This window comes from Chrysemys picta, chromosome 16 (assembly GCF_011386835.1).
Source record: "Chrysemys picta bellii isolate R12L10 chromosome 16, ASM1138683v2, whole genome shotgun sequence".
Classification (NCBI taxonomy): domain Eukaryota; kingdom Metazoa; phylum Chordata; order Testudines; family Emydidae; genus Chrysemys; species Chrysemys picta.
The window spans coordinates 4,373,030-4,388,414 of record NC_088806.1 but is presented as its reverse complement, the minus strand read 5'-3'; positions in this window follow the sequence as shown (position 1 = coordinate 4,388,414).

The following is a 15,385-nucleotide window of genomic DNA, read 5'->3' as shown; positions in this document are numbered from 1 at the left end:
TTTCTCATGTCCGACATTGACTGCCTCCACGCATTCTGCTGTGCTCTATCAGCGTGGGAGGACATCTGGAGCTCCATGAACATATCGTCCCGCGTCCTCCGTTTTCTCTTTCTAATGTTCACTAGCCTCTGCGAAGGAGAAACATTTGCAGCTGGTGGAGGAGAAGGGAAAGGTGGTTAAAAAAGACACATTTTAGAGAACAATGGGTACACTCTTTCGTTACAAGGTCGCATTTTTCCTCTGCCTGCCGGTTTGGTATGAGAGATCACTCATGCAGTGCCAGGCAACAGATTTCGGCTTGCAGGCAGCCATGGTAAGCCACAGTCTTTTGGCTTTTTTAACCTTAACATGTGGGAATGGTTTCAAACAGCAGCGCATTTCCCATATCAAGGATGAATTGGGTTGGCCATTTAAAATGGGGTTTCAATGTAAAAGGAGGGGCTGCGGTTTCCGGGTTAACATGCAGCACAAACCCAAGTAAACCACCCCCACACACACACACCCGATTCTCTGGGATGATCACTTCACCCCTCCCCCCACCGCGTGGTTAACAGCGGGGAACATTTCTGTTCAGAAGAGCAGGAATGGGCACCTCTGAATGGCCCCTTAATAAAATCACCCCATTTCAACCAGGTGACCGTGAATGATATCACTCTCCTGAGGATAACAAAGAGAGAAAAGGAATGGATGTTTTCTGCATGCCAGCAAACACCGGGACCATACGCTGCCATGCTTTGTTATGCAATGATTCCAGACTACGTGCTACTGGCCTGGCGTGGTCAAGTGTCCTACCATGGCGGACGGGATAAGGCAGCCCTCCCCAGAAACCTTTTGCAAAGGCTTTGGGAGTACATGAAGGAGAGCTTTCTGGAGATGTCCCTGGAGGATTTCCGCTCCATCCCCATACACGTTAACAGACTTTTCCAGTAGCTGTACTGGCCGCGATTGCCAGGGCAAATTAATCATTAATCATTAAACACGCTTGCTTTTAAACCATGTGTAATATTTACAAAGGTACACTCACCAGTGGTCTCCTGTGTGCCCTCAGGGTCTTGGGTGAGTTCGGGGGTTACTGGTTCCAGGTCCAGGGTGACAAACATATCCTGGCTGTTGGGGAAACCGGTTTCTCCGCTTCCTTGCTGCTGTGAGCTACCTACAGTACCTCCATCCTCATCTTCCTCGTTCCCCGAACCCTATTCCCTGTTTGTTTCTCCATTGACGGAGTCATAGCACACGGTTGGGGTAGTGGTGGCTGCACCCCCTAGAATGGCATGCAGCTCCGTGTAGAAGCGGCAAGTTTGCGGCTCTGCCCCGGACCTTCCGTTTGCTTCTCTGGCTTTGTGGTAGGCTTGCCGTAGCTCCTTAATTTTCATGCGGCACTGCTGTGTGTCCCTGTTATGGCCTCGGTCCTTCATGGCCTTGGAGACCTTTTCTAATACTTTGCCATTTCTTTTACTGCTACGGAGTTCAGCTAGCACTGATTCATCTCCCCATATGGCGAGCAGATCCCGTACCTCCCGTTCGGTCCATGCTGGAGCTCTTTTGCGATCCTGGGACTCCATCACGGTTACCTGTGCTGATGAGCTCTGCGTGGTCACCTGTGCTCTCCACGCTGGGCAAACAGGAAATGAAATTCAAACGTTCGCGGGTCTTTTCCTGTCTACCTGGTCAGTGCATCTGAGGCCTGGTCTACACTACGACTTTAATTCGGATTTATCAGCTTTAATTCGAATTAACCCTGCAACCGTCCACACAACGATGCTATTTATTTCGATGTAAAGGGCCCTTTAAATCGATTTCTGTACTCCACCCCGACGAGCGGAGTAGTGCCAAAATCGATTTTAGCAATTCAAATTAGGGTTAGTGTGGCCGCAATTCGATGGTATTGGCCTCCGGGAGCTATCCCACAGTGCATCATTGTGACCGCTCTGGACAGCAATCTAAACTCGGATGCACTGGCCAGGTAGACAGGAAAAGCCCCGCGAACATTTGAATTTCATTTCCTGTTTGCCCAGCGTGGAGAGCACAGGTGACCACAGATAGCTCATCAGCACAGGTAACCATGCAGGCTGATAATCGAAAAAGAGCACCAGCATGGACCGTGAGGGAGGTACTGGATCTGATCGCTGTATGGGGAGAGGATTCAGTGCTTGCAGAACTTCGTTCGAAAAGATGAAATGCAAAAACTTTTGAAAAAATCTCCAAGGGCATGATGGAGAAAGGCCACAATAGGGACTCAGAGCAGTGCCGCGTGAAAGTCAAGGAGCTCAGACAAGCCTATCAAAAAACAAAGGAGGCAAACGGTCGCTCCGGGTCAGAGCCGCGGACATGCCGCTTCTACGCTGAGCTGCATGCAATTCTAGGGGGGGCTGCCACCACTACCCCACCTGTGATCGTGGATTCTGGGTCGGGGATAGTCTCATCAGCGACGCCTGAGGATTCTGCCGATGGGGGAGAGGAGGAGGAGGAGGAGGAGGAGGATGAGCTTGCAGAGAGCACACAGCACTCCATTCTCCCCAACAGCCAGGATCTTTTTATCACCCTGACTGAAGTACCCTCCCAAGCCTCCCAAGCCAGTACCCAAGACTCTGACCCCATGGAAGGGACCTCAGGTGAGTTTACCTTTTAAAATATAAAACTTGTTTTAAAAGCAAACGGTTTTTAATGATTACTTTGCCTGACTTTGCATTCGCGGTCAGTTCAGCTACTGGAAAAGTCTGTAGCTACTGGAAAAGTCTGTTAACGTGTATGGGGATGGAGCGGAAATCCTCCAGGGACATCTCCATGAAGCTCTCCTGGAGGTACTCCGAAAGCCTTGCCAGAAGGTTTCTGGGCAGTGCATCTTTATTCCCTCCTCCATGGTAGGACACTTGACCACGCCATGCTTGCAGCAAGTAATCTGGTATCATTGCCTGACAAAGCCTGGCAGCGTATGGTCCCGGTGTTTGCTGGCATTCAAGCAACATCCGTTCTTTATCTTGTTGTGTAATCCTCAGGAGAGTGATATCACTCCTGGTAACCTGGTTGAAATACGGGAACTTAATTAAGGGGACAGAGGTGGCCGTTCCTACTGGGCTGTTTGCCTGTGGCGGAAAATAAATCCTTCCCTGCAGTTAGCCAAGCGCAGATGGGAAATTGGCCCTGAGTTTTTCGCATTTGGCTAGCAGGGATCTTCCCTGTTACCAGCCACGCGGTGGGGGGAGGGGTACCGTGATCATCCCAGAGAATTCATGGCGGGAGGGGGGCGGCGGCGGGGGGGGGGTTAGTTTGGTGCCTGCAGGGATCTTCCCTGATACCAGCCACGCGGTGGGGGGGATGGGTACAGCGATCATCCCAGAGAATTCATGGCGAGGGGGGGGGTGGTTAGTTTGTTTTCTGGTGCTGCTGAATGTTAACAGAAAAACCGCAGCACTCTACTTGCCTGAAGGGGCCCAGACAAGCCCCACCACACTGCCCCCCCCCCCAACTGGCTGAGATTGGACACAGCTCGTGTGGAGTGCTGCCACTTCATTTCCCAATTCTGCAGCACTCTACAAGCTATGCTTGGTATGTGGGAAAGCACAGCGCAGAAGCTTACCATGGCCGCATGCAAGCCGAATTCTGTTGCCCAGACCTGTGATCTCTAGCAGCAAAGCCACAGGCACTCAGCATTAAGAGGCAAAATGCGACCTTGCACAGAAATCACATGTGCTATGTAATGTGAACAGTGTTGGTCACCGTGAAAGAGTATAAGCATTGTTCTGCAAAATGTAGCTTTTAAAACAATTCTCTCTTTTTTCCCCTCCCTACAGCAGCTGCAAATTCCTCAAGCCTCCCTCCTCCATCCCGAAGGTTATCACAGATAAGGCGTCGTAAGAAGAGAACGCGGGAGGACATGTTTTCTGAAATTATGGAATCCAGCCGCAGTGACAGAGCTCATCTGAATGAGTGGAAGGAAACAGTTTCAAAGTATAGGAAAGAAGTCAGTGAACGTGAGGACAGGAGGGACCAACATGAGGAGAGGAGGGACCAACGTGAGGAGAGGAGGGACGCTCGAGATGAGAGGTGGCGGCAGGAAGACCAGAGGATGAAGGATGCAACGCTGGGGCTGCTCCGGTGTCTGGTGGAGGTTCAGGAACGGCTGCTGGATAACAGACTGCCGCTTCAGCCCCTGTTCCACCCTCCCCCCTCCCCATGTTCCGTATCCTCCTCACCCAGACGTGTAAGAACGCGGGGGGGAGGCTCCGTACACCTTCCCATTCCACCCCAGTAGACAGCCCAAGCAAAAGGCATTTTTTTAACCTTTTCTTTGTGGCTTTTTCCTTCCCAGCAATCCTCCTCCCAAATACCACCCGGGTTCCCTTCCCTCTTTTTCTAATCTATTAATAAAGAATAAATGATTTTTAAATGATAGTGACTTTATTTGGTTTGAAAGAAAGCTGGGGGAAGGGGCAGGGTGGGTTCCTTACAGAAAATCAGTCAGTAAAGGGGGAGGGTTTTCATGAAGGAGAAACAAACAGATATTTCACACGGTAGCCTGGCCAGCCATGAAACTGGTTTTTAAAGCTTCTCTGATGCACAGCGCTTCATGGTGTGATCTTCTAATCGCCCTGGTGTCTGGCTGCGCGTAATCAGCAGCCAGGCGATTTGCCTCAGCCTCCCACCCCGCCATAAAGGTCTCCCCCTTACTTTCACAGAGATTGTGGAGCACACAGCAAGCAGAAATAACAATGGGGAGATTTCTTTGGCTGAGGTCAGAGCGAGTCAATAATGAACGCCAGCGACCTTTTAAACGGCCAAATGCACATTCTACCACCATTCTGCACTTGCTTAGCCTGTAGTTAAACAGCTCCTGACTCCTGTCCAGGCTGCCTGTGTACGGCTTCATAAGCCATGGCATTAAGGGGTAGGCTGGGTCCCCAAGAATAACTATGGGCATTTCAACATCCCCAACGGTTATTTTCTGGTCCGGAAAGTAAGTCCCTTGCTGCAGCCCTTTAAACAGAGTAGTGTTCCTGAAGACGCGAGCGTCATGAACCCTTCCCGCCCAGCCCACGTTGATGTTGGTGAAACGTCCCTTGTGATCCACAAGTGCTTGCAGCAGCATTGAAAAGTACCCCTTGCGGTTTATGTACTCGGTGGCTTGGTGCTCCGGTGCCAAGATAGGGATATGGGTTCCGTCTATTGCCCCACCACAGTTAGGGAATCCCATTGCAGCAAAACCATCCACTATAGCCTGCACATTTCCCAGAGTCACAAACTTTCGTAGCAGCACCTGAGTGATTGCTTTGGCTACTTGCATCACAGCAGCCCCCACAGTAGATTTGTCCACTCCAAATTGATTCCCGACTGACCGGGAGCTGTCTGGCGTTGCAAGCTTCCACAGGGCTATCGCCACGCGCTTCTCAACTGTGAGGGCTGCTCTCATCTTCGTATTCTGGCGTTTCAGGGCAGGGGACAGCAAGTCACAAAGTTCCATGAAAGTGCCCTTACGCATGCGAAAGTTCCGCAGCCACTGGGAATCGTCCCAGACCTGCAACACTATGCGGTCCCACCAGTCTGTGCTTGTTTCCCTTGCCCAGAATCGGCGTTCCATGGGTAGAATCTGCCCCATTAACAACATGATCTCCAAAGCACCGGGGCCTGTGGTTTCACTGAATTCTGTATCCGTGTCTGTGTCCATGTCCTCATCATGCTTGTCGCTGCGCTGCCGCCGCCGCTGCCTCCTCGCCTCGTTTCTCTGGTCCTGGCTGAGCATAAACTCCACGAGAACGCGCGAGGTGTTTACAATATTCATGACTGCTGTCTTGAGCTCAGCGGGCTCCATGCTTGCCATGGTATGGAGTCTGCAGTGTTCACCCACCCAGGAAAAAAGGCGCGAAAATGGTTGTCTGCCATCCGTTGCTTTCATGCAGGGAGGGAGGGAGGGAGGGAGGGAGGAGGTGAGGCTGTACCCAGAACCACCTGCGACGATGTTTTTTGTCCCATCAGGCACTGGGATCTTAACCCACAATCCCAATGGGCGCGGGAGACTGCGGGAACTATGGGATAGCTATGGAATTGCTACCCACAGTGCAACGGTGCAGAAATCGACGCTAGCCCCGGTACTTGGACGCACACCACCGAAGTAATGTGCTTAGTGTGGCCGCATCCATTTCGACTTTATACAAACTGTTTTTCAAATCCGAATTATCTAAATTCGGATTAATCCCGTAGTGTAGACATACCCTGAGTTGAGAGTGCTGTCCAGAGCGGTCACAATGAAGCACTGTGGGATAGCTCCTGGAGGCCAATAATGTCAAATTCCGTCCACACTACCCCAATTCCGACCCGCAAAGGCCGATTTTATCGCTAATCCCCTCGTCGAAGGTGGTGTAAAGAAACCGGTTTAAAGGGCCCTTTAAGTCGAAAGAAAGGGCTTCGTCGTGTGAACGTGTCCAGGCTTAATTCGATTTAATGTTGCTAAAGTCGACCTAAACCCGTAGTGTAGACCAGGCCTCAAATAGCCCTTCAGTCCAGGGCCGTATGGCCTAGCAGCCAGAGTCTATGACGTCCCCTTTTCCTCAGGGAGATGCGGCTTGACGGCAGGAGTCCGTAACACAGCCTTCGGTTACCGAGCAGTAGGACCTATCGGCCAGAGTCCAGTAAGCAACCCTCGGGGGGAGGGTAGCGTGGCCTAGCGGCCAGAGTCCAAGAAGCAACCCTCGGGTGGAGGGTAGCGTGGCCTAGCGGCCAGAGTCCAGGACTTGGGGTGCGACAGCCCCAGTAGGGGGGCCCTGACCCGGGGCCCTGACCGTAGCATAGGGCTTTTCCACCAACTCAGCAGGGGTTCCGACCGAAACACGCTGAGTTTCCCTGGGGGAGGGGGGAGATACCACTCGGTCACCCTCCCGGGGTCCCTTCCTACCAGGCTCTCCGTTGTGGTCTCCCAGGAGTCATCGGGACCTTGGTACTCGGCGGATTCAGTCGTCCCCTGGGTCTCCTCCAACCCCCGGGGTGCCGGCGGGCCGTGGACGGCGTCTCTTCCCGGCGCAGTCAATGGCTGTGGCTGGTCCGCTGCAGGAGCTTCCCCGGCAGGTCCTTCTCCTACGGGCTCCAGCCCAGAATGAGCTGGTCTTCCTCCCTTTATACTCCTATAGCACTTGGAGCATGCCCAGTCCGCCCAGGGAGGCGGGACTTCCGCTGTCAGTCCCTGGGGCTTAACTCCTTCCGGGCTAAGGCGGGGTAGCCTGGCCCCGCCACAGGCTCTTTAAATCGATTTCTTTACTCCATCTCCGACGAGGGGATTAGCACTGAAATCGGCCTTTCCGGGTCAAATTCGGGGTAGTGTGGACGCAATTCAACAGTATTGGCCTCCGGGAGCTATCCCAGAGTGCTCCATTGTGACTGCTCTGGACAGCACTCTCACCTCAGATGCACTGGCCAGGTAAACAGGAAAAGGCCCGTGAAATTTTGAATTTCATTTCCTGTTTGCCCAGCGTGGAGAGCACAGGTGAGCATGCAGAGCTTATCAGCACAGGTAACCATGATGGAATCCCAGGATCACAAAAGAGCTCCAGCATGGACAGAACGGGAGGTACGGGATCTGCTCACCATATGGGGAGACGAATCCGTGCTAGCTGAACTCCGTTGCAGTAAACGAAATACCAAAACATTAGAAAAAGTCTCAAGGGGCATGAAGGACAGAGGACATAACAGGGGCGCACAGCAGTGCCGCGTGAAAATTAAGGAGCTAAGGCAAGCCTACCACAAAGCCAGAGAGGCAAACGGAAGGTCTGAGGCAGAGCTGCAAACATGCTGCTTCTACGCTGAGCTGCATGCCATGCTAGGGGGTGCAGCCACCACTACCCCAACCTTGTGCTTTGACTCCGTCAATGGAGAATCACAGAACATGGAAGTGGGCTTTGGGGACAAGGAAGATGATAGCTCACAGCAAGGAAGCGAAGATACCAGTTTCCCCAACAGCCAGGATACGTTTTTCACCCTGGACCTGGAGCCAGTAACCCCCGAACCCACCCAGGGCGTGCTCCCAGACCCTGAGGGCGGACAAGGGACCTCTGGTGAGTGTACCTTTGTAAATATTACACATGGTTTAAAAGCAAGCATGTTTAATGATTAATGATTAATTTGCCCTGGCAATCGCGGCCAGTAGAGCTACTGGAAAAGTCTGTTAACGTGTATGGGGATGGAGTAGAAATCCTCCAGGGACATCTCCTGAAAGCTCTCCTAGATGTACTCCCAAAGCCTTTGCAAAAGGTTTCTGGGGAGGGCTGCCTTATTCCGTCCGCCATGGTAGGACACTTGACCACGCCAGGCCAGTAGCACGTAGTCTGGAATCATTGCATAACAAAACATGGCAGCGTATGGTCCCGGTGTTTGTTGGCATGCAGACAACATCCATTCCTTATCTCTCTTTGTTATCCTCAGGAGAGTGATATCATTCATGGTCACCTGGTTGAAATAGGGTGATTTTATTAAGGGGACAATCAGAGGTGTCCGTTCCTGCTAGGCTGAAAAGAAATGATCCCCGTTCCCCGCTGTTAGCCACGCGGTGGGGGGAGGGGTGAAGTGATCATCCCAGAGAATTGTGTGTGTGTGTGTGTGTGTGTGTGTGTGTGTGTGTGTGTGGCGGGGGGGTTAGTTGGGTTTGTGCTGCATGTTAACCCGGAAACCACAGCCCCTCCTTTTAAATTGCCAACCCATTTTAAATGGCCAACCCAATGGCTGCTTGGTATGGGAAATGCAGGCGCTGCTGTTTGAAACCATTCCTACATGCTATGAAGGTTAAAGAAGCCAAAAGACTGTGGCTTACCATGGCTGCCTACAAGCTGAATTCTGTTGCCTGGCACTGCGTGAGTGATCTCTCACACCAAACCGGCAGACCCTCAATATAAGAGGAAAAATGCAGGGAGGTTAAGGTGTGACTTGATCCCAATCTATAGATACTAACACGGGGAACAAATACTGGATCATGGGCTCCTCAGTCCGGCTTACAAAGTATAACACGATCCAGAAACTAGGCAAACTGAGACTGGAAGTAGTGGTGAGAGCAATTAACTGCTGGGACAATTTACCCAGGGCTGGAGTGGATTCTTAGCACCTGGCAGACCCACTCAGCTGAGTCGGATCTCGCTGCTCGCCCACCCCCATCTCACACATTGTAAACTCCTGGGACTGGGCTGGGATTAGTTTTCCTTTTCCTACCTGGCCCCTGGCATCCTCGGGCTTTCAGGACAATCCCTGGCAGGTTTCACCCAGCGATATCAATGGAGCCCAGTATCCTTAACCTCATTTTATTCGTGGGGAAACTGAGTCACGCAAAGGCAGAAGGGAGTTGCCTGAAATCAGCCAGCAGGCAAGAGCTGGAAATAGAGGGCAGGTCATCTGATTGTCGGGCCCTTTGGCCGCCCTACAATGCTATGGGAAAGAGGTTTCTCTTCCTCATGCATCTGTAAAAATGAGGGGGGGCATTCACAGATTTCCCAGGCCAAAAGGGTCCTCAGTGATAATCTAGTTTCCCATCTCCTATTGCAGGACATGGGATTTCACAGGAAGGAATAGCCATTTTTGCTGCCCCTTTCACAGCCGCGTGGGGGATTTGAACCCATGAGTTTGGCTTCAAAAGCAGGCATAAAAATCATAAAAATGACAGAACCAAGTAAACCTAGACCACTTCCTTATTTACTTTCTCCCCGCCATGGGAACAGACTTTGTTCCACTGCCAATTTAGCAAGGAGAGTGGGCTCCTTAACTAGCCCCCACCCCTTCTGGTGCCTTTCCTTAAACATTTCTTTCCAAATTGTGAAATCACCACAATATCACTCACAAAAAATACTACACTGCCCAAACTCTCATATCCTTCAGAGTTTGGTTTAACAGAACAAGGTCTGTTTAAAAGGAGTGATTTCCTTAACAAAAGGTGAGGTCGGGGTCACCTCCAGTTCTATTTCCCCTTCAGGCAAAAGCTTACCCTGCCTTGTCTTGAACATTTTTTAAAAGCTTGTTCAAATTTTCCCATCACCCCTGACACAGGTCAGTGGGGGACACAGCCTAGATTCTGCAATCGTAGCTGAGAAATCTCTCTCTCTCTCTCTCTGTGTATATATATATATCCTTCAAGACCTAGAGGGTGGACAAACTCCTATTTCCTTCACAGTTTGTCTGGTTGTCAAGATAGAAGTGCCAAGCTCTGCAAAGTTCTGTAAAGTTGTTATAGTTCCCAGCCTCGGAGTTGCTCATGCCAAGCTACTGGCCAGGTGGCCTGGACATGAGGGTGGAGCAGGGTCTTGTCAGATGCACATCCGATGCTCCTGGAGGTTGGTTTGCAGAATCAGACCCTCAGTCTTCAGGGTCCGTTCTTATAGGGATTTATCCTTGTAGAACTGATAAATGAAATTGTTCATAAGTAAAGTTTTATGAATGAAACAACATTCATTCATAAAACTGGTTAATTGACAATTAAGATGCTCGTTAAGAGCCCTAGCTGTTCAGCCAGTTGCCCTTGTATGTTTCACTGTCAATCCAATTCCTGCTTAAATCACTGAATACACTGGTCTACAATTTTTGAGAAGTCATCTGCTTCAGAGATAAAATGTGCTCTTTATTATGTATTTTGATGTGCTGAATTCAAATATGACAATTAAAACAACTGATTGGCTACTGTTTCTAAGATATTTAAGTTTGTACATTTTATGTCTATGTATATTGTGTAGATAGTAGAGTTTTAATCATAAATTGTAAACCTAGGTCTTTTCATGTGTTTATGGTTGCTTTACATGATAATATTTCACCTGTCCTGTTTATGTAACACTTTAAAAATCAGCAAAAGGGTTATATAAATAAAATTTATAATGAAACAAAAGGCAAAAAATTATTCTGTACATAGTTTAGTCCTATTCAGTGTCTACTCGGCGCTTCTTGGCTTGTCTCTTGTATTCATTAAATGGAGCATCTCTTCTCACTGTCCAGCAATAGTCTGCCAGCATTGATGGGCTCCAGTTGCCCTGATAGCGTTTCTCCATTGTTACAATGTCCTGGTGAAATCGCTCGCGATGCTCGTTGCTCACTGCTCCGCAGTTCGGTGGGAAAAAATCTAGATGAGAGTGCAAAAAATGTATCTTTAGTGACATGTTGCAACCAAGGCTTTTGTATGCCTTGAGGAGGTTTTCCACCAACAACCTGTAGTTGTCTGCCTTGTTGTTTCCAAGAAAATTTATTGCCACTAACTGGAAGGCTTTCCATGCTGTCTTTTCCTTGCCACGCAGTGCATGGTCAAATGCATCATCTCGAAGAAGTTCACGAATCTGAGGACCAACAAAGACACCTTCCTTTATCTTAGCTTCACTTAACCTTGGAAATTTTCCACAGAGGTACTTGAAAGCTGCTTGTGTTTTGTCAATGGCCTTGACAAAGTTCTTCATCAGACCCAGCTTGATGTGTAAGGATGGTAACAAAATCTTCCTTGATTCAACAAGTGGTGGATGCTGAACACTTTTCCTCCCAGGCTCCAATGACTGTCGGAGTGGCCAATCTTTCTTGATGTAGTGGGAATCTCTTGCACGACTATCTCATTCGCAGAGAAAACAGCAGTAATTTGAGTATCCAGTCTGCAGACCAAGCAAGAGAGCAACAACTTTCAAATCGCCACAAAGCTGCCACTGATGTTGGTCATAGTTTATGCACTTCAAAAGTTGTTTCATGTTGTCATAGGTTTCCTTCTTATGGACTGCATGACCAACTGGAATTGATGGCAAAACATTGCCATTATGCAGTAAAACAGCTTTAAGACTCGTCTTCGATGAATCAATGAACAGTCTCGACTCATCTGGATTGTGAACGATGTTGAGGGCTGCCATCACACCATCGATGTTGTTGCAGGCTACAAGATCACCTTCCATGAAGAAGAATGGGACAAGATCCTTTTGACGGTCACGGAACATGGAAACCCTAACATCACCTGCCAGGAGATTCCACTGCTGTAGTCTGGAGCCCAACAGCTCTGCCTTACTCTTGGGTAGTTCCAAATCCCTGACAAGGTCATTCAGTTCATCTTGTGTTATGAGGTGTGGTTCAGAGGAGGAGGATGGGAGAAAATGTGGGTCCTGTGACATTGATGGTTCAGGACCAGAAGTTTCATCCTCTTCCTCATCTGACTCAAGTGAGAATGATTCTGGTGCATCAAGAACCGGCAGTCCTTCTCCGTGGGGTACTGGGCGTATGGCTGATGGAATGTTTGGATAATGCACAGTCCACTTTTTCTTCTTTGACACACCTTTCCCAACTGGAGGCACCAGGCAGAAGTAACAATTGCTGGTATGATCTGTTGGCTCTCTCCAAATCATTGGCACTGCAAAAGGCATAGATTTCCTTTTCCTGTTCAACCACTGGTGAAGATTTGTTGCACAAGTGTTGCAGCATATGTGTGGGGCCCACCTCTTGTCCTGATCTCCAATTTTGCAGCCAAAATAAAGGTGATAGGTTTTCTTAACCATAGTGGTTATACTGCGCTTTTGTGATGCAAAAGTCACTTCACCACAAACATAGCAGAAGTTATCTGCATTGTTCAAACAAGTACGAGGCATCTCTGCTCACTTTGGCTAAACAGAAATGTGTCCCTTTGCAAAATCAAACACTGACAAATAAGAGAGCACGACACTGTATGATTTCTAGAGCTGATATAGGACAATTTGTTCAGCAGAGTGATGTAAGCTTCATTATGATTGCATCATCCATGACTTCTAGGAATAATATGATGCAATTCATATCATGTATGACGCAATACCAGCTTCAGATTGCATCATTCATTGTTTTGCCTAAAAACCAAGTACTGTCCAAACCCAGTCACAGATTTATTCATAGATCCAGTCAAAGATGTATTTTAGCCATTTCTGGTTTAAACTGAGATCCCTTCACTTTATAACTCACTTATCCCCCACCATTCCCAAGTCAAGGGTCGTATATACTGACCCAATAGCATATCTTGAAAACTAGAGCCAATCAACAATTTTAAGCATCATTTTCTTTCTCAGTGACCCAGAATTAGTAAAGTTTGACTACATTTATTTCAGAAGCATTTTGGCTGTAGAGCAGTGATATCAGGGCTGGAAAGGACCTCAGGAGGTATCTAGTCCAACCCCCTGCTGAAAGCAGGACCAATCCCCAGACAGGTTTTTGCCCCAGATAGGCCCCGTAAGTGGTGGGCCCCTTAAGGATTGAGCTCACAACCCTGGGTTTAGCAGACCACCGCTACAGCCTCTGTGTAACCAACAGCCCTCCTCCCCAAGTTCCATAGCCTCCTCACCCAAACGCCCAAGAATGCGGTGGGGGGGCCTCCGGCCACCCAGCCACTCCACCCCAGAGGATTGCCCAAGCAACAGAAGGCTGGCCTTCAATAAGTTTTAAAGTTTTAAAGTGCAGTGTGTCCTTGTCTTTCCCTCCTCCCACACCCCTTCCAGGCTACCTTGGCAGTTATCCCCCTATTTGTGTGATGAATTAATAAAGAATGCATGAATGTGAAGTAACAATGACTTTATTGCCTCTGCAAGCGGTGATCGAAGGGGGGGGAGGGAAGGGTGGCTAGAGTGATCTGGGGGCAGGGGGGGCCTGGGTGTTCATCAAGGAGAAACAAGCAAAACTTTCACACCGTAGCCTGGCCAGTCATGAAACTGGTTTTCAAAGCTTCTCTGATGCGCACCACGCCCTGCTGTGCTCTTCTAACCACCCTGGTGTCTGGTTGCGCGTAATCAGCAGCCAGGCAATTTGCCTCAACCTCCCACCCCACCATAAATGTCTCCCCCTTACTCTCACAGATATTGTGGAGCGCACAGCAAGCAGTAATAACAATGGGAATATTGCTTTCACTGAGGTCTATCCGAGTCAGTAAACTGCGCCAGCGTGCTTTTAAACGTCCAAATGCACATTCTACCACCATTCTGCACTTGCTCAGCCTATAGTTGAACAGCTCCTGACTACTGTCCAGGCTGCCTGTGTATGGCTTCATTAAGGGGTAGGCTGGGTCCCCAAGGATAACTATAGGCATTTCAACATCCCCAACGATTATTTTCTGGTCCGGGAAGAAAGTCCCTTCCTGCAGCTTTTGAAACAGACCAGAGATCCTGAAGACGCGAGCATCATGTACCTTTCCCGGCCATCCCACGTTGATGTTGGTGAAATGTCCCTTGTGATCCACCAGTGCTTGCAGCAGCATTGAAAAGTACCCCTTGCGGTTTATGTACTCGCTGGCTTGGTGCTCCAGTCCCAAGATAGGGATATGGGTTCTATCGCCCCACCACAGTTAGGGAATCCCATTGCAGCAAAGCCATCTACTATGACCTGCACATTTCCCAGAGTCACTACCCTTGATAGCAGCAGCTCTTTGATTGCTTTGGCTACTTGGATCACAGCAGCCCCCACAGTAGATTTGCCCACTCCAAATTGATGCCCAACTGACTGGTAGCTGTCTGGCATTGCAAGCTTCCACAGGGCTATCACCACTTGCTTCTCAACTGTGAGGGCTGCTCTCATCTTGGTATTCTGGTGCTTCAGGGAAGGGGAAAGCAAGTCACAAAGTTCCACGAAAGTGCCCTTATGCATGCGAAAATTTCGCAGCCACTGGGAATCGTCCCACACCTGCAACACTATGTGGTCCCACCAGTCTGTACTTGTTTCCCGGGCTCAGAATCGGCGTTCCATGGCATGAACCTGCCCCATTAACACCATGATTTGCACATTGCTGGGGCCCATACTTTGTGAGAAGTCTATGTCCATGTCTATTTCCTCAGTACTCTCATCACCGCGCTGCCGTCGCCTCCTCGCCTGGTTTTGCTTTGGCAGGTTCTGGCTCTGCATATACTCCAGGATAATGCATGTGGTGTTGAAAGTGCTCATAATTGCCGCGGTGATCTGAGCGGGCTCCATGATCCCAGTGCTATGGCGTCTGGGCTGAAAAAAGGCACAAAACAATTGTCTGCCGTTGCTTTCACAGAGAGAGGGAGGAAGTGGGGGCCTGACGATATGTACCCAGAATCACCTGCGACACTGTTTTTGTCCCATCAAGCATTGGGATCTCAACCCAGAATTCCAATGGGTGGCGGAGACTGCAGGAACTGTGGGATAGCTACCCACAGCACAACACTCTGGATGTCTACGCTAGCCTCGGTACTGTGGACGCAGTCCGCCGACTTAATGTTCTTAGAGCATTTTGTGTGGGGACACACACAATCGACCTTATAAAAACAATTTCTAAACAACTGACTTCTATAAATTCGACCTAATTTCGTAGTGTAGACATACCAGGTAAACCTAGACCATCTCTGACTGGTATTTGTCCAACCCCTTCTTAAAGCCCTCCAGTGATGCAGATTCCACAACCTTCCTTGGCCGCCTAGAATCATAGAAGATTAGGGTT